This window comes from Thermobia domestica, chromosome 7 (assembly GCF_964235325.1).
Source record: "Thermobia domestica chromosome 7, izTheDome1.hap1.1, whole genome shotgun sequence".
NCBI classification, from domain to species: Eukaryota; Metazoa; Arthropoda; class Insecta; order Zygentoma; family Lepismatidae; genus Thermobia; species Thermobia domestica.
The window spans coordinates 105,600,432-105,620,517 of record NC_137460.1 but is presented as its reverse complement, the minus strand read 5'-3'; the positions used below and the strand labels follow the sequence as shown (position 1 = coordinate 105,620,517).

The 20,086-nt window shown below is 37.0% G+C and overlaps 1 long non-coding RNA gene across 1 annotated transcript in view; it reads left to right on the top strand.

The window, feature by feature from the left end:
* The window catches only part of LOC145690298 (uncharacterized), a 159,132-nt gene extending 152,533 nt beyond the window's left edge, over positions 1-6,599 (top strand). The window contains exon 2 of the long non-coding RNA XR_014132192.1: positions 4,832-6,599. This is a non-coding gene — a long non-coding RNA (uncharacterized LOC145690298). The remainder of the gene's footprint in view (positions 1-4,831) is intronic.
* Positions 6,600-20,086: the final 13,487 nt, after the last annotated feature.

The window sequence follows — 20,086 nt, the reverse complement described above, 5'->3', positions numbered from 1 at the left end:
AGCGATATACCACTTGACCCCTCTTTCCATTTGACAATTTTGAGTTGGACCCCGTCTGGGACCCTGCGGGGGACCCTGGGACAAAACTTTTTACTTCGCTCTGTTGTCCTTTGTAACTAATGGGATTCGTGTTTTTCAGTTTGTATACATATCTCAGACCGTTTTCGATTTAAAGGCCTGGTACGGACTAACGGAATCACCCGATATACAGTATATATATGAGGAACACTTCCGATCTTATGCTTTCGCGGCTTGGTGGTTAGCGTCACGGAAATCTGTAGAGTTGCTTATATTAGCATGGGTTCGAATCCTGTCTGCTAGAAATTACTTTTTAAAGTAAAGAACCTGCATTTTATTGCAACGAACATTCATATTTCACGAATCATGAATGGATGAAAGAAAATTCAAGTTACATTGCAGCTACGTATGTAGGAAATTAAATCATATGTATTAAACCAAACTCCAAATCCCTCTCGTCTTGTATCTAATGTGTACGTTCTCCCGGGTTCGATTCTCCAGGGTGGGAGAGGAGAAAAAATAAGTCACAATCAGTCATCCCTCTCTTTCAGTCTAAAAGGCATAACCGTGGAGTATTAAACTAAAAAGTTTCATTTTTTCTTTTTCTTTTTTGTCTCTGATATAAATTATTGAACAGAAAGGAATATGGCAAGATTTTAATTAAAGAAATTACTCATTCGGTATTTGGTACAGTTGTTTAATATTTGATTCTGTAAAGAAAAAAGTCATTAAATTATATCTGTAATGTAATGTCTATTAAGCAGAGACAATAACAGTCTGGGATTTATCCCTTCACCGAATTTATTTTATAAGTATTACAAAACAGTCTTTGTATCTATAAAGGGAATATAGCAGAATCTTCCTTTATAACAAGTAAGGTGAAGGAAGGAAATGTTCTGCACGGAAACCCTTTAGTTCATAGCAGTCTTCAGGTTGTTTGTAGTGACTTCAGGATATGGTACTTTGCTAACCCCTTTAGCTCATGGTAACCTCCAGAGATTTAGGTTGTAGTTAAGAATCCCCTTAGCTCATGGCAGCCTCCAGTGATTTGGGCAAGGTACAGGTAATACTCCTTCGTGCAGGGCGACCTCAGAAGCAGGAATAGGTTAAGCAATCAGTGGTCAACTAATACTTCTTTTCACTTCAGGTCCTCTTTTTCAGGTGATTTCTGGGTGCTCGTTCCTCCTCGGGTTCCCTCATGCTGGCTGGCTTCATGTCTTCCTGGTTTTATGAAAAAAATAAATGAAATCTTTAAGTTTTACGTCCCACAGTTATGCCGGGTAGGCTAAAGAAGACGGTGATGATGAGAGATGAGTGAAAATGGTGGAATGAAGAAAGTGAGAGAAAACGGGAGAACCTTGAGAAAACCCACGAGCACGGTGTTTGTCCACCACAAAGTCCACATGGCGCGAGCTGGGATCGAACCAGAGACCCCAAGCACCGGAGGTAAACGTTCCTGGTTTTATATGTATCGTCTGCCTGTACTGATGATTGTAAAAAATAGCACGTGTGGTAAGGATAAACATGTGCTCGTCGTGAAAGGTGGGGATCCTTACAATATTATAGGTCAGGGATAAAAATAGACAACAAAATTTTACTCGTCCAAGAGAAAAGCCACTAGCCCATATCCCACAATAGAAATCATTTACTTACCTTCAGTATGATATTAAATACTCGCCCGCACCGATGAACCTCTCGCCCTGGTCGAGTGGTTATATGCATCCCTCTTATAGGTTATTCCAGCATCACAAAACTTGTCAGTTATATTTGCTAACGAAAAGTTGACGTTATTTGTCATCTCTTAAATACTTGCAAAGAAAAAGTAGACTTGGACATAAAAATCGACATGAAGTAGTAACGTAGTGTTATTATTTAGGTTGATGTACTAACAATGGGGGAAAAAGTTCAGTACCCACCATTTGATTTATCTATGCTTATTATTATTGTTATTATTATTTGCAGATGGAAACATTATCGGATATTCAATATACCAGAAAACTAAATTAAAGGAAGATCAAAATTCAGTGATAATATTCAACTTTTCATAGTAACGAATACAATAAGTTTGAAAACCTCTCCTCATTGATTTACTTTGTGGTATTCAGAGATGAGTGGCCTGTAGCGTTCTGCTGCAGATTACAAGGCAAAGTTTATCCTGGGTTTGGGTTTCGCTGAAAAGAATGTGTATATTTTAACTGCCCTCGGTGTTTCTGTGATGTCTCTGTCGTGTGCATAATATATATATATATATATATATATATATATATATATATATATATATATATATATATATATATATATATATATATATATATATATATATAACAAAAGTGAATAAAGTCAATGTATTAAGAGAAAATATGAGAAAGGTAGGTTCAAAATAAATCAAGAAAAAGGAAAAGCAGGTATATTTAGTTTACCTGCTTTAGGTTTTACTTAAAAATAATAAAAAAAGTGGTTAATACGCAAACCCTCGGTGAACGAGGTTCTGATTTTAATTTCCGCTAGTTGGATTGAAGCATAATATATAGCCTTTAGACATTTTTAAATATAATTGTTTAAATGTTTAGTTTTATTATTCCAATGAAATAATTCTGTTTGGGATGCTTTCTGTATGGTTCTGATACCAGAATAGGTACATAAGTTAAAAGAAGTTATTATGGACATTTGTTATTGATAGTATATCGCTACCAGTACTAATCTATAGTCTGTTGTTATACTTACTGTGTTCATTCTGTCCTACGGAGAACTACTGTAAACCGAGGTAACTTCGTCAGGTTCTGATAATATTTTTGTGTGCAAACTCTGCAACACAGGATGCACATCATTGAAATTCATGAGGTATGAACATCTAAATCGTAATGAACTCGTACCATTAATGTCATAACGATATTCCGTTCCCAGAGTTGCCAGATTGATACTTTATTGGCTGACGAAGTTACCCCGCAACATGGTGTAACTTCGTCAGGTAGGTGTCTGTCAATGAATTGACCAAGTGTCCTCAGATATGGGGTAATTCGACATAAGGAAAACAGATATGCAGGGTTTGTACAGATATGCAGGCACACTGGTGTGCCGCGAATGGACCGCTGGTGTGCCGCGAGGAAATCGAAACAAAATTATTAATTCTATAGCAACCAAATTGCAAGACATTAGTGAAAGGTTGGATACAGTTGGAATTAGCATAGGGGAAAAAATGTATATTTTTGTATTTCACATTGTTATGAATATCTACCATGGAAAAATTACTGTAATTGTAATATATTATTGTACATCTATTACTGTGTAGCAGACAGTATTTCAGCTCGTACACATTTCCACGGTTAGCTCCTATGTTACTCTTCAATTGAGAGTCATACTAACACCAAGAAATGGAAGCACTTGTACGGTACGCGTCAAGTACGTAGAACACTCATTCGCACGTGAATGACAAAACAACACTTTGTTCAACAGCTGTGTTTTGACTTCGACGCATCTCAAGCTGTGTGATTGCAATAATATGAACCGGTTTTGGTTAAAACAGCGAAATTAAAACTACAAGACATTTGTTCGTTCGTTATTTAGTGATCTTCGTTCTTAGTGAAAGGTTGGATACAGTTTTCGAAAAAGAAAATGTATTTTTAAAACTCTGAGTCCTATATTTCATTGCAATTGTTTTCTATTTTAAAATTAGAATAAAAAACAAGCATAATGCATTAGCATAGGGGAAAACCAGTGATCGAGCTTTCTTCTCTGTGAGATGATCACTAATCATAGGAAAAAATTACCATGGTATTTTATATTTGCAAATAATAATAATAATATGTATGAGTGTGCCACGAGAATTCAAGTTACACCTTTAGTGTGCCGCAAGTTGAAAAAGGTTGGGAAACGCTGCGGTACGGTACTAAAAGCACTTATTGAGTGTTGCCAAGTAAAAGAAAAGACTACATTCCTACGGTTTTAATGTGACAAATTACAGTACAAACTTTTACATCGGTAATGTTGGTTATTGATGAAATGTTCAGTCATCATCCTCGCAAATATCGCACATGTAGTCAATGTCTTTGGTTCTGTTATTGCATACTTCGCAAATCAACTTTTGACAATCGAGGCATTGCACCCAGTCAGCTCCACGGTAGTATCTATAATCACACTTGCAGATACCACACGTATTGTCATCGATCTCCGAATTATATGCCGGGGTGCCAGAATCTTTGGCAAATGTCGATGGGCCGGCAGCTGTGGCACCGCAGGGCTCGATTTTCTTTCCAGTCCCCGCCAAGTGAACTTTGTGGTGGGCAAACACCGTGTGCGTGGGTTTTCTCGAGGTTCTCCCGTTTCCTTCTACTTTCTTCATCCCACCATTTCATTCATTACTCATCATCACCGTCTCCTTTAGCCTAACCGGCATAACCGTGGGACGTAAAACACAAAGATTTCATTTCATTTTCATTCTCGATTTTCTTTCCCAGTACGATCTTCTTACCCCGTTTGCGTTTCTTCAGCTTCATTTCCTTACGGCGACTGTTCAAGCATTCCACAAGACTGCCATCCATGTCTTTCCTGTGGGATCATTTGTGGGTGCCATCCTTGGTACCTCCAGGAACAATCACCATTTTTGATTCAGGGTCGTCTGTTATGTTGGTTTCGTCAAAGTTGTACATGTTCTCCTGTGGCGTGGTGCGCATCTCTCTTCCAGTTCGTCCGACGTCAAAGGTAGTCCCACAGTTCCACCATGACGCGCATGCTTTTTGTCCTGGAAAGTTGTTCGCAGCACACCTGTCATTTTTGAAGCGTAAGAGATTGAAGTTTTTTTTCTTTTTACTTTCAGGTGAGCTGAAAACATACCTCGAAAGTACCAGAAAGTTGTGGGAGTCCGCAGCTATCAAAACTACCACAAGGAAAACTGCAGGAGGCCATGGAGTTAATAACGCAGGGAAAATTCGTTTCGTTATTGATGACGGCACGCATGCATGTAATGTGACATTGCAACTATGACGAACTTACCCCGTTTCACAGTACAAGATATAACCTAATTTTTCAACAGACTTCTTCCCTCTCTATTAACACTACGAATACATTTAATCATTTAATCACTTTCTGTCCATTTGTTATTAGTGATTTATAAGATGAATATTGCCATAGTTTCTCCTTGCATACCACATATTTAATCTGATCTACACTCGCTTTCAGTCTGTTTTTTTTTTTTTTGTATATTATTGGAATTATATTTTTAATTACTTTTATTTTCTTTTACATAATCTCGTCTTTTTATTACTCCAGCGGTCAATCTACTCTGTAAAGCAATTTTAGAACGCTTTCTGAAGTTAACTTTAGAGTTATTCCATATTACCCGTGATATTCTAAAAAAAAAAAAAAAAAGCATCTTCCTTTTAATCTTTCTTTTGTCTTAGGGTGAAAAAAGTCATTGAGAGCAAAGTTCGATTAGTTGGGAGGGTGTTACAATGTAGTTATTTACTCATTGCCTCAAACCTCCCATATCGGCGTGTTCGCTGGTGCATTGTCGTGATCAAAGAGATGCTCTAGTTGTTGTTGTTGAAACGTTCGTTTTTTTCGTTTAGCCTTTCCATGCAGCCTTACCTTCAAATATTAAACTTGGTTGATAAACTTTTATAATGAGTAATACCTCATTTCATAATCATTTCACAACGATACCAAAAAAGATTAGCAGTATTGTTTTGGTGCTTGATTTGGACTGACGAAACTTTCTTGGGTCATCCTGAAGATTTATGTACTTACGTGGTACTTCCATTATGTACTTCCGTGGTCTATTTTAGGGGATGTATTGGTATACTTACTTTCCATCGTTTTTCTTTCCAAAAGATCTTGCCAAAGTTTGATTCTACTTTGATTTCTTTATCGGTGTGCTTTTTCGGGATCATTCTAGGACATAACTTTTCTCATTCTAAGTTTTTTACTTATCTCTACTATCAATGTTTACTTCGTCTACTATGTTTCTCATACATTAGCTGACGATTTTGACGCACAATTTCAGGAATAATTGCAATGTTTTAGTCAGTTCTTCTGAATACGGCCACTCTGGTCTCTCTTCCTCACAGACGCTCTCTGACTCCTCTCACTAAACACAAAACACTTTCTTTATGAGTGACATTAATCTCATACACTTAATTAACCTGTCCCTGATTTCATTTATACTCTTCCTAAGTTGAACAAGAAATGTAATGATAATTCATTTTCCCTAATTCAAGCTTCGGCACTCTTGGTGGTGGCGTGCAAAAGCACACAACAATACCGGAGCGCCCACAAGTAGGTTTTAGGACGCAAGGTGCACTCATGCAAAAATTGAGGGAGGACAAAACTTTTAACTTGAGAATAGCATATTTGGGAGCGGATAAAGATATATTTAAGATGTAGAATGTAAATTTGGAGGGTTGCACCTAAGCCTTTAGGGAAACGGGTACCCGTGCAACAATAATAATGAATGTCACTCACCAAGGCACTATCATACATCAATCCGAACCCAGCTATGAGATGTATGAAATCAGGCCGGTAGCCAACCCAAAAATGTAGGGGGGACCGGCTGAAGTTAGGGGGGGCAATCCAATCATATTATAGTTCATCGCCATATTATAGTTCATTTGCAAGACTAACGTGAACATTTTAAAGGGTCAGCAAAAATTTAGGGGAGCCCGGCCCCACCTAACCCCCCTGCATACGGGCCTGTATGAAACCTTGCCACAGAGACGCCAACCTGAATTGTCGTATATTATAAAAACTTACTATATTCATTATGCACGTGATAATTGTAGAAACAAGTATAATATTACTATCACATATTATCGTATCGTATATAGCATTATATAAATTTAAATTATCGTTTATCAAGATAAAGGGCCTGTCCGGTTTGCCTAAGCAAAAGACGGTATCATGTGATCAGATCAAAAGTCCTGTTGCGTGGTAAATTGAGTCTGGAGATTCCAAATCAAGATGTGAGATATTTCAAGCAGGTAACCTCTGTATAGGTCGCCCTGGGTATTCGAAGAAACTGCATATACTTCTTTGTCATTATTATTGATTTTGCTGAAACAACTTTACTGTTGACAATGTTCTATCCATACTTATCTTACGTGTTATATCGTTTTTAAGTTCTTCATTAGCCGTCTCCTTATTAGACACTATACTTTTTGAGATTTGTGGACGACTTCATTTTTTCACTGATTTTCCATTGACTTTAACGTTCATGTTTCGTGATATTTTAAAACTTTCTTTCTGAATGAAAATCTACATAGTGTGTTTTATATTTAAGCTGGTTTTTAGCCATCTCCCTCTTTGGGCTTTTGAGATAAGTTAATGAATTATTTGTTCTTGATGATTGATTTTTCATTGACATTAATGTTAATGTTTCATGCTTCTTTTATTATTATTATTCTTATTATTATTATTATTATTATTATTATTATTATTATTATTATTATTATTATGTTCCATCCATTTTAGGACAATTTGCTTTTGAAATACATAATTGACGTAGTCTCTTCTAAATTTGAGCTGAATTTCAACCATCTCCCTCTTTTTTTCCTTGAGATAAGTACAGGAATTATTTGTTTTCATTTATCTTCCTTTGGCATTAATGTCAATGTTTCCTGCTTTTTTTTTTTTTTTGGGCTATGTTTCATCTATTTTAGGACAATGTCCTTTCCGAAGATAGAATTTATATGGCCTCTTCTATATTTAAGTCGAACTTCAGCTATCTCCCTCTTTTGGCTTTTGAGATAAGTTTAGGAATTATTTGCTTTTCATTGATTTTCCATTGACATTAATGTTAATGTTTCGTGCTCTTTTGTTTATGTTTCGTCTATTTTAGGACAATTTGTTTTTCGAATATATAATCTACATAGTCTCCTCTACATTTCAGCTGACTTTCAGCCATCTCCCCCAAAGTCTGTTCACATCATTGCAACCGGATATGCTCCTATTGCATGATTGGCAAGCCTGCGTTACCAAGCTGTTTGTACAGAGTTGCCACTGGTATCACACAGTGACCAGTTCGCAAACTTAATTGTCAAGCCTTATATGTGGTTAGCCATCTATTATGTTCAGTCTCACATGATGCCATATTGTTAGTGACATTTTAAACGTTATTATCAATCTTAACGATATATTATTAAGTATACTCTCGCAAGTCATATAAAGTGCCAACAATAAATAAATTACAATAACGGAGCAGAAAACGTACAGGTTCGTTGCAGTCAAGTAGAGGAAAAAATATGCCATATTTACTGGTATAGTAAGACACAGATGACGTGATGTGTAAACTCCAATTTCAGTGGTGGCGCTAGGATCAAGTAGGCGGTCAGAACACTTTCCGCTTTCTGTTTGGCAAGTCGTTGTTGCCACGTTCTTACCCTATTCTTCTTTCCCTCCCTTCCCTCTTCATTTCACCTAAACGTCAAAAAGTAGAAGGACGAAAGAAAGTGTGTTTTTACTCAGGATCATTTAATATTGTGTTGGTAGTGGATACAAAATTTGCTTATTTTGTAAAACTATTTTCAGACTAGCGCATGTCTGTTAGTATCTGGCTTCCGTGTAGGCATTTGGATGAGTTCTTTATTCGTTTTATATACCGGCACGTTTAGGTATGCATTCTGCTGTTCCATTATTATAATTGATTTAATTTCTCTTGCACTTCGTTAAAACGAAGACTACGAAAGACTTAATGATGCAATAGACTAGGCTTCCTCAACACGGCCCCCTTTTATCACACCTTCTTGCCTGCGACCCTTACAATTAATTTCCTGTTTATAAATTATTATTATTATTATTATTATTATTATTGCTGTTCATCGCTTACAGTTGTAAGTTATATTTGTATTTTTCTTGTATTTAAATCTGCAGATTTTAACGAATTTCATTCCTCTTTTATTCCAATTGCTTTTAAAACGATTCTCGTAATTCTTCAATATTCTTTTTTTTTTTTTTTTGTATTTGGAAACAAGTGTACAAATAAAAATATGTCTATCAAAAGAAGTTCAAAATATTTTTAAAAAAATATTTTTATAGTACTAGACCCTAATTACATTTATCATTTACATCTTCCTTCTCACCCTCATATCGGGCCGCGGTTGGTTCAGTGTGACAATACCCTAGTGGTCTCGGGGGTTCGGCTTCGGATCATGAGGCGCAATCCACTGGGGGTTCGAATTCCTCTGAAGAGCATAGTCGGTCGGATTTTTAATTGTCCTGGACCTTTCTGTGTTCGTGTTCCTGTCGTGTTTGGATTACGCAGAAATTGCACGAACTGTCCATGCCAAATAGTATCCCAGTTAAGACGAATTAAAAAAAAATGTGGTAGAGCGTTCACCTATGGTGGATGAGGTCCTTGGTTCGATCCCAGCTCGGGTCAAGTGAGCTTTGTGATGGAGAAACATGCACGTGTCTCCTTGAGGTTCTCCCGTTTCCTCCTACTTCATTCCACCATTTAATTCATTTCTCAACCTCACCGTCTTATTTAGACTAGCCAGCATGATCGTAGGACGTAAACTGATTTAATTTTTTTCAACTCTCATGTTCTCGCGAGTCCAAGGTTGAGAAACCTCGCAATATATATATATATATATATATATATATATATATATATATATATATATATATATATATATATATATATATATATATATATATATACTTAATTTAAATTCGTATTCTTTGCAATAACTTATTTATAGTTACGGAGTCTTTTTCCTTTCTTTCCTCTCCTCTTTTTTCTACTGAGAAGAATGAAATGAACCGTAACTTTTGAGGCAAACGTGTCATCTGAGCACCGCGGACTTTGAAGAGAAACTGAAGCACACCACATGGTTTGTTCTCTAGTCGGCAGCCGTGTTGGGTATCTTAATGTTAAATGTGGCAACTCATCTCTGATGATAGTCGTGTTGGGGGTGGGTAGTGTGTTTGAAGCTCCTATTGGTTGACACTTTCTGTAGTCGGAAAAGTAGTGTTGCAAAGTTGAGAACATTTCTCTACGTTAACGGAGTGATGGGGAAAGGTACTACAATATTATAAAGCAAATTTGCTCTGAATTTCAGAACTTATTTGGAGCATTGCATGTATTTTAAGAAAACAGTATTTACAAAAAATCTTTAAGAATCGAAAAAAAGACTCTTTAGATTACTTTCAACAACTATTTTAATTTCATACAAATTTACTACATACAGTATGAGGCGTTTCAAATAGTAAGGACAAACTCAACATCTGGCCAGGTTTTTTATTTATCCGAAGTATAATAATCATAACAAAAATCTCAATAATAATAATAATAATAATAATAATAATAATAATAATAATAATAATAATAATAATAATAATAATATAACTAATTGAATTAAGAACGTTTTGTAAAGTTGTGAAGGAAGTTTAAAATATGTTTTTCCCAAAGTAACTCTTTGTTGAGTTCACCATTATTTATTTATTTATTTATTTATTTATTTAATATACAACACAACAGGCTTAATACCCAATTACAGTGTTGTGTACATACAGCAAACGTTACATATATAAATTTCTTAATTATTACTACAGAAAATTTCTTGTTTCACATATGATCTGAATCTGTTTTCTGAAAGACTAAATACATCCACTTTATCAAGCTTATTTACAATATCATTGTATAATTTGCACAGCCTCCACATAGGGGATTTATATAATATATTGCTCCTGGCTTTTGCACAATAAAATGTCCCTGTATTTTCTACTCTGGTTTTGCAAGTGGGAATCCGTAATGATATTTTCGAGACCAACTCCATACAGTCAATCTTATTGTTTAATAACTTGTATAAGAATAAGTCCAACATCCATCTTCTTTTTTCTAGAGTTTGAAAATTAAGGTTGTTTACTAGATCATTGTAGGAAAAATATTTGGGATAATAATTAGTTTTTTTGTATGTAAGCATTTTCAAGAATTTTGTTTGGATGTTTTCTATTTCTTGAGAGTATTTTTTATTATTGGGAGTCCATATTGTAGAACAATATTCTAATTTTGATCTAACATATGTAAAATAAAGTGTTGTAAACGTTGTCTCACTGGAGAAATCTTGCCCTATTCTGTAAATTAAACCTAAGTTTCTATATGCGCTGTTTGTTATCATATCTATGTGTTGATTGAAATTTAGTTCAGGATCAAAAATAACGCCTAAATCTTTGACAGTACTTGGTTTAGACAATTTAGTTTTTTTCAGTGTATAGTCAAAAGTGATAGGATTTCTTTTTCTCGTAAAAGACAGAGATTTACACTTGGATACATTTATTACTAATTTGTTGTCATCGCATCATGTTTGAACTCGCTGTAGGTCTTGTTGTAGTTGTATGCAGTCTTCAGTTGAAATAATTCTAGAATATAATTTGAGATCATCAGCGAATAGGAGAATCTCAGAGTTTTCAATAAAAAGTGGAATTTCATTAATAAGTAGGAGAAATAGCAGAGGACCCAGATGAGATCCTTGACCGGAGACTACCCGGAATGCTTCATATGTTTTAAAATAGTGCACATTGATCATATACTGAACGCTAATCAACTTTCTGATACAGCCTGAGACCAATTAATACTGAAAACAGAAACAACCTATAACAATATAAGACGAAGTTGAAGGAAGTTGGCCAGTGACTGCACTGAAAAATGTCATTTATTTGCTTGATAGAACTTGAGGAAAGGATCTGGAGAAACTTCAGACAGGATAAATAATCTTCGGATTTGAACCTGGGATCATCACATTAAGAAAGAAGATCGCTAACCACTAGCCTATATTTTTGATTGATTTTTTAATTTGATGTTTAGCGACTTTTTTAGCAGCGAGACAATATGGGACGTGGACCTACAAGTTAATGAGGAATCCAAGCCACATGTGCTCCCTCCGATAACTGCTTAGGCTCGAGGGAGTTACTACCCTACATTTGTTCGTTAAGCATTTCTCTTTTTAAAATCTCGGGTTTGCCTCGTATTCCTGCAAGTAACATATTTTCAAGGAGGTTTTCTAAAGAATATTGGAAGGAACGAAAAAAAAATTCGTATAATTATTAGAGTTCTATTTTAAAGTAAGGATTCGTATGCTCTGATATACTCTGAAATATATTTGAATTTCTTATTATTTTAATGAAAAATCGTATTTTTGTTGTGAATGCAGATTGCCGGCAATCCTTTATCATGTAGGACATTGTTTCATTTTATCTTACAAAAACAATAAAACACAGAAAAACGAAATACAAATCAACTTAAATCTTAAACTACTATAAACACTGCATCTTTATTTTAACATAACACAATCCTATTGTTCGCAAAATCATTCAATTGTTGCGTAATATCATGCATTTACTTAAATAACTATTCCAGAGAAGCAATATACTCAATCATTGTCTTCTCACTTTAAATTATTGTCTTCTCACATTGTTTTAATAGGTAATAGGTTGACTCCCTATGGGAGTTTGTTTTCAATCCTAAGTCAAACTGCCTCATAGTACTCGCTTACATTCCCATACGTTCGCTAAGTTCCTTTTCTGGCTATAAAACAAGTCGTCTTGAAGCATACTAAATAAAAATAGAAAGTTACCTGTAGATTAAGAGAATTTAAAGTGTTTAGGAATCAGTTTTATTAATAACTGACTGTAAAACAACCTTGTGTCTATGTGAATAGCGTACGCGTCTTTTGCGCTGAAGACCCCAGTTCGAATCCCGGTAGGAGCTCATGTGGTTCGGATCCTAAGTTAAGCTGTAGGTCCGCGTCTCACATACTTTTGCTGCTGAAACGGACGCTAAACTCAAATAAAAAAAATCATATCATAACCAATTGCATTTATATTCATTATAGCTATATAGACCTCCTCATTGTTCATCCGACAAAGAAAATGATATATTTCTCGAGTACGACTCGACAATGAAGGGAAAGTGAATAACATGAACACAAGAAAATTAATCATTTTCTTTCTGCATTAATAGCAGAATAACAATATAGTTCTTATAACAACAGTAACTACTAGAGTTCATAAATTTGCAACACTGTTTTTAGTTCGGATATTTTCCGTCGATCTTGTCATCTGTGGCGCACTATATATAAGACGCACTTTATTTCTCTGAAAATAATTTTAAAGAAATAAACCACTTCTACAAGTCCTTGCAGATATTTCTGGCTAATTCGATATCAATAAGTTTTTCTTATTTTATGCCTGTTTCATGCTTCCTTAATCTTTGCACAGCCTTGTAACAAATACCCACACAGAACAGCGTAACATGTCGGTGCGATGTGCAACACGGTGTTAGAAGTAAGTCACAATTATGAACTGTTCTGAAGTACAGGATATACATAAAAGGAAGAAAGTTATATTAAATGAAAAATTTATCGCTTTTATTGATATCACACTTTAAAATTAAGGTGGTGCGGTGGATCAGTAGTACAGCTGTAATCTCTGGCGTGATGGGTCTCTGGTTCAATCCCAGACCATAAGATTTTGTAATGGACACCATCACATCCGTGGGTTTTTACGAGATTCCCTCATTTCCTCACACGTTCTCATTCTATCAATTCCTCCATTAATAATAATAATAATAATAATAATAATAATAATAATAATAATAATAATAATAATAATAATATAACTTTCATTCTCCATCATATTCAACTCGTTCTTACACATCTCCGGCTAAGTAAACTTGTGATGGACAACAACGTATCCGTGGTTTTTCTAGGGATACTCTCTTTTCTTCCCACATTTACATTACACCAATTTTACCATTAGCATTCACTTTCCTTGATCATCCATCTCCATTAGACTAAAGGGCTCCATTATGGGACATTAAATTGAAAGATTACAAAGATTTTGTTCTTGTACTATTGAATGTTTACCGGACTCAACAGAGACACTAACACAGAAACGTCGAGGATAGTTAAACCGTCCATATGCTTCAGAGGGACAAGAACTCTTGATTGGTCTCGATTCACGATTTTCAGATAATGCCACAGACTTCTCAACTACATCACAACCTGCATCACTAAGCTATCAAGACACCTAAAAAAAATCTTTATAATATGCAATGAAATGCTTTTTCCTTAAAAAAGAAAAAAAATACAAAACACGTGGTGCATGTCGCATAATACGCCAATAAATGTGATACTTTTTGTTTGTGCATCTTAGTAAAACACATCACTTACAAATTTCTTTTCCTTAACCCCCATTAATACCTGAGCCATTCTCTAAACCATTACATACATTACTTTCATGTAATGCACGTAAGAACATCATATATTGTAGAATTCTATAACTATACAAAAAGAAAAACGTTTTAATTTCCTACCGGTGACTTTATTGTCACAACAGTTCCAGTGACATTCATTCACTGATTCCATTCGACGCGTGGCAACTGACAAGGCTTTTCAAGACGATCCTCCGAGAAGACGAAAGAAAGCAAGCAAGAAAGAAAAAATAAAGGGAAAAAAGAAGTAAAATTGAAGAAAAGAACGAAAAGAAAGAAAGAAATAAAAGAAGAAAATGATTAGGAAAGAACTCTAGAGACGCGCGCAAAGCTTGTTGGGAAAAGCAGCGTTGAGAATTTCTAGAAGATTCTCTCTCTGCTTTCTCTTCTTCTCTCTATCTTTTTCGTGTGTAATTTTGCCTGAGCTGCCATCTTTAATCAGTCAACTCTTCAGAAATCTCCCAACAAGATTCTCGGAGAAAAGGAGAAAAGACGACGAGGAAAATCTTTCTAATGACAGTTTCCTTTGTCATCACGTGCACATAACTATCTGGAACGGATTCCGGGAAAAAGGGTATATTTTTTTCCCCTTCTATGTTATTTCTTTTTCTTAAATCCCCGTTTTTTCCTTGTTATAATGCGTGTGATCTACCGGGTCAAAAAGCAATTTGTTATGTTCAATGGAAAACAATTTTTGTTGGCTCAAGGTATTAAAGCAAACACTGTTGTGGAAGGATAAAAAATAAAATATGAAGACCCAAAGAGAAATATGATTGAATTTGACAAGTCGAGACAACAGTAAAAAAAAATCCCGTCATTTTGAAATTAATAGATAAGGTGGTATATTTTTAAAAATTAATTCAATAAAACGTAGGGATACAAAAAGTTGCTCGCAGGTAATCGAATGATTACCGCGGGTACAGTCGAAAGCAAAAAGTTCATATCTTGTTTGTTGATCAACTTCTTTCCAGGATCGTACAATTTTTTGAGGGGGGGGCGAATTCTCGACCAATGTAACTAAAACTGCAGGTTTTTTCGTTAGTTTACTATACTATTGACAGGGGTGGATCTAGAAAATAAAAACGGGGCGGGCAACCACAACCCAGATTATAAGTATATCATGAGTTTAGTATAAACTTTCAAAAATATATGAATACGTAATCGCTTAAATTTTTGTCACTGAAAAATTAGAGGGGCCTAGACTCCCCCCAGCCCCGGGCTAGATCCGCCCGGATCTGGTCGTTTGATCTGATTCTCGTTTTTTCTTATGATTAATTACATCATACAGCCACGACTGATACGAGGTGGTTAAGTTTTATATTTCCCATTCTAGAGAAAATAAAGATCCTTCTTTTGTTATAAATCCTTGATTCTAAATAAAAGTAATAAAAGTAACAATAAAAGTAATAAAGAAAGCTGAAACCGAGAAAAATTGTAATTTTTGGAAGTGGATTTGTCCGCTACTATTATTGCTCTGGTCCTTGTTCGTCTGTATAGTGTGAGAGAAGCATGTACAGTCACGAAAGAAAGTATTCTTCAGTTGACAAAATTTCATTTCCTAATAACTCAACAATAAATTAACCTATTAGAGTACCGACTTTGGCAAGTTATCAAACTATAACCATTCTAACGATAACGACAAGATGACCTAAATAATTCATTTGTTCCCGAGTTATTGTGAAAAGAAAATTTGTCAACTGTCAAATACTTTCTTTTCCGTGTGTACACGTTCATGTACAAATGTATCCTCGTCGCCAAAAGTGCCTTTACATCGCCGTGATGGGTATGTGACACCGCAGTACTCTAAGGAAGGGATGGTTGCATAAGAAATTTTGATTAATTTTGAAGAGTTTTTATTTTGACTAGGGAAATAACGTAGGTATAGGGAGTAAGGGCATAGATTTAAAGCATCAGTGCACTGTCATCTCTGAAAAGATTTGTATTCTCAGTTTTTCAAATTATTGTCTTATATGTTAAGTTAAAAACTGCTAACAACTGCTACTAGCGCTTTTCACTCTTCAGGAATTTACTACGACATGTTCGGGCTTGAATTATTTCATTCGCCTCACTGTAATTATTTGTGAATGGAAACTGATTACGCTGAACATGAATATGTTTCGTTGTCGTAAAGCAAGGGCCGTAATAAATGTAGATCAGGTTCTTATTATTATATAAAACACATCAGTATTTATTCCGTGTATAGAATAATATAATACAGTAACTAAGCAACATCATAATCACTAACGCCCGCAGGATTTTTTCTAACGGGGGGGGGAGACCGATATAGAGTTTTTCGTTTTATTCCCTATATATATTACGTTAACAGTCATAACACTGATAACGTATATCGTCTTTCGCCGCTGTAGGCTATTAGTCAGAACACTGATCTCCAGATATGTCGAAAGAAAAAATAAATTGATATGAACAGTGATGTGATTAATTTTACTGCGCCCTGGATCGATCTACCTTCGATTTACTCATACTCCCCCAGGCCCCCTGCCCCAGGTATTTCAGCTGCTGCGTTATATATACGGTTCCATGTCAAAAGGGCCTGACAAAAGGGAAAAGACCGAAAGACCAGAGTCAATATGGCCCGCAACAAAAGGACCCGAGTCAAAACGGCCCTGCTTCAAACGGACCCGGGTTGAAAGAGGCCCCGCTACAAAGGGGCCCGAGTCAAAATGGCCCATGTGAAAAGGACCCAGGTCGAAACGTCTCCGCAACAAAAGGGCCCGAGTCAAAATGGACCATGTTACAAAAGAGCCAGACCACAATGACCCCGCAACAAAAGTGCTCGAGTCAAAAGGTTTCCGCAACAAAAGGGCAGAAGTCAAAATTGCCCGAATCAAAACGACCCTCATCAAAAGGGTCCATGACAAAAGGGCCCGAGTAAAAAGGGACTTGCTTCAAACGAGCTGGCTGAAAAAGATCCCTGCTACAAAAGAACCCGAGTCAAACGGCCCGGGATAAAAGGCCTCCGCAACAAAAGGGCCCGAGTCAAAAGGGGCTGAATCAAAACGGCCCTCATAAAAAGAGCCCGGGTCAAAAGAGACCCACGACAAAATAACCCGAGTCAAAAGGCCCCGGGTCAAAAAGGGGCATCGCTGCAAAATGGCCCGAGTCAAACGGCTCGGCGTCAAAAGGGCCCGGTTCAAAAGGTCTCCGCAAAAATAGGCACGAGTCAAAACGCCTTTCATTAAAAGGACCCGAGTCAAAAGGGTCCCACGACAAAAGGGCTTGAGTCCCAAGCGACCTGCGTCAAACAGGCCCGGTTCAAAAGGTCTCCGCAACAAAAGGGCCCGAGTCAAAAAGGGCCGAAACGAAACGCCCCTCATGAAAATGGCCAGGATCAAAAGAGTCCCGCTACAAAAGAGCCCTAGTCAAAACTTTCCCACGTCAAATGGGCCCGGGTCAAAAGATCTCCACAAGAAAAGAGCAGAAGTCAAAAGTGGCCCCTCTACAAAAGACACGAGTCAAAAGGGACCCGCGAAAAAAAAGCTTGGGTCAAACTTCTCCGCAAGAAAAGGGTAGGAGTCAAAAGGGCAAGAATCAAAAGGGCCGCGTCAAAAGGGTCCCACGACAAAAGAGCCCGAGTCAAAAGAGACCTGCCTGAAATGAACCCGTGTCAAAAGGTGCCGCGCTACAAGAGGGCCCGAGTCAAAATGGCCCTAATCAAAATTGCCTGGGTCAAAACCTCTCCGCAATAAAAGGGTTTGAGTCAAAAAGACCCGAATCAAAACGCCCTTCATTTAAAGAGCCCGTGTCAAAAGAGTCCCACGACAAAATGACCCGAGTCAGAATGCCCCGCGTCAAACAGACCCAAATCAAAAGACCCCTCATTAATAGGGCCCGAGTCAAAGGTTCCCAGTACAAGGGGCTCGAGTCGCAAGGGCTCTGCGTCGAACGGGCCCGAGTGAAAAAAAGCCCCGCTACAAAAAGACCCGAGTCAAATGGCCCCCTATCAAAAGGGCCTGGGTCAAAAGATCTACGCAACAAAAGGACCCGAGTCAAAAGGGGCCGAATCAAAACGCTCCTCATGAAAAGGGCCTGGGTCAAAAGAGTACCACGACAAAAGGATCCAAGTCAAAAGGGCCCTGCGTCAAACGGATCCGAGTCAAAAGGGGGAACGCTACAGAATGCCCGAGTCAAAACAGCCCCGCGTCGAAAGGGCCTAAGTAAAAAGGTCTCCGCGACAAAATGGCTCTGCGTTAAAAGGGCCCGGGTGAAAAAGGATCTGCAACAAAAGGAGCCGAGTTATAAGGACGCTGCGTCAAAAGGGTCCGGGTCTAAAGGGTTCTGCGACAAAAGGGCCAGAGTCAACAAGAAACTTCGTCAAACGGGCCCTGATCAAAAGGAGCACCATTACAATAGGGCACGGGTCAAAACGGCCAGGCGTCAACTGGGTGCGAGTCAAAAGGGCCCTGCGTCAAAAAGGCACAAGTCAGAAAGACCCCGCGTCCAAAGGGCCCGGTAAATACGGTTCCACGTGTAAAAAGCTTGAGATCAAAGCAAGAGTGGAGATCAATCATGCAAAAGAGGATTGTGTCCCCTTAGTAAGTTGAAGTGTTTATGCAAATGAAGGAAATATATCTGTGGTTATTAATAACAAATAGGAAATTTGAATGATAATATTAGTTTTGTTTGCTTGTTGATTGTTTTGGAACAATCGCTATCGCTTAAGTCGTTCTCCATGAAAGTTTGCTTGCACTCCCGTCATAGGCGGACTGGGTGTATTAGGGCCTAGGCCGCGGTATGGAGGGAGCTCAGACTATAACACCAATTTCTAAAATAACGTACAATCAGTGGCGCAACGAGCTATGAACTCGGGGGCCCATGCCCTCTCCGAAGCAAACCTGATCTATCTTATACAGCAGCGTTGCAGACAAATTTTGGTGAAATTTCAAAATAGATCAAAGCATAAATGAATATTGAATTAAGTCAAAGCACTGTACGAAAGGAGAAATACCCAGTGAAAACCCCTACATTAATTTCTTAGAGTAATAAATGTTAGTAAAGAGTGCGTCATTTTATGCAAAAATAAAGATGTTCAAAATATTTATTATAGCGCAAATTTTAAAACTTGTAACCGTTAATAATACGGAATTTGTGAATTGGAATTTTCATTTTAAGGTTTTTTTAGCATGTTAATAATAAGGATAACTAAATTGCTTGTAATGAGGAGAATTCAAAATTTCAATTTTGTGCACATCAAATGGTGCAGCACGTCGTTTGCAGACTACTGTACTGGATATTCTTGGCCCCTCCCGAAATAAAATCCTGGTTGCGCCACTGCGTACAATGAACATCTGCGATGAGCCATCGCGTTGTTCAGTTGTAAATTCGTTGTTACTTGATAGTTTTTGCAAGCTATAATTTATCATTGGTCGTTGAAAATTTGATGACACAGCAAGCACAGAATTTCCAGAAACAAACTTTCAAGAGAATATATTGCATTGCCACACGAGGTGTCTAAAAAGTCCCCTGACATGGATAACTCTGTTGTTATCAGAGTTACAACAAAATGTAAGAGGGGAAACCGCCTACAAATATAATGTTTTTAATAGACAGTAACTTCATTCATTTATGTTGTGGGTCCGGGTAAATGGTAACGTTGCATTTTCATGTAACATTGGGCGCATATAGAGTGTACAGCCCAAACGGCTTGTCCGATTTGAAAAATTCTTTCACTTTAGATTGAAAACATCATATTTGGAGACCGTTTCCCCGCCTATATTTTGTTGTAACTCTGATAATAAGAGAGTTACCGTATGTCACGGGACTTTTGAGACACTCTGTATAGTAGCTGAAACACTAAAAAAAAGTAGCGAATAACTTTTACTATGGAATGAACAGGGCAGCTTACTAAAA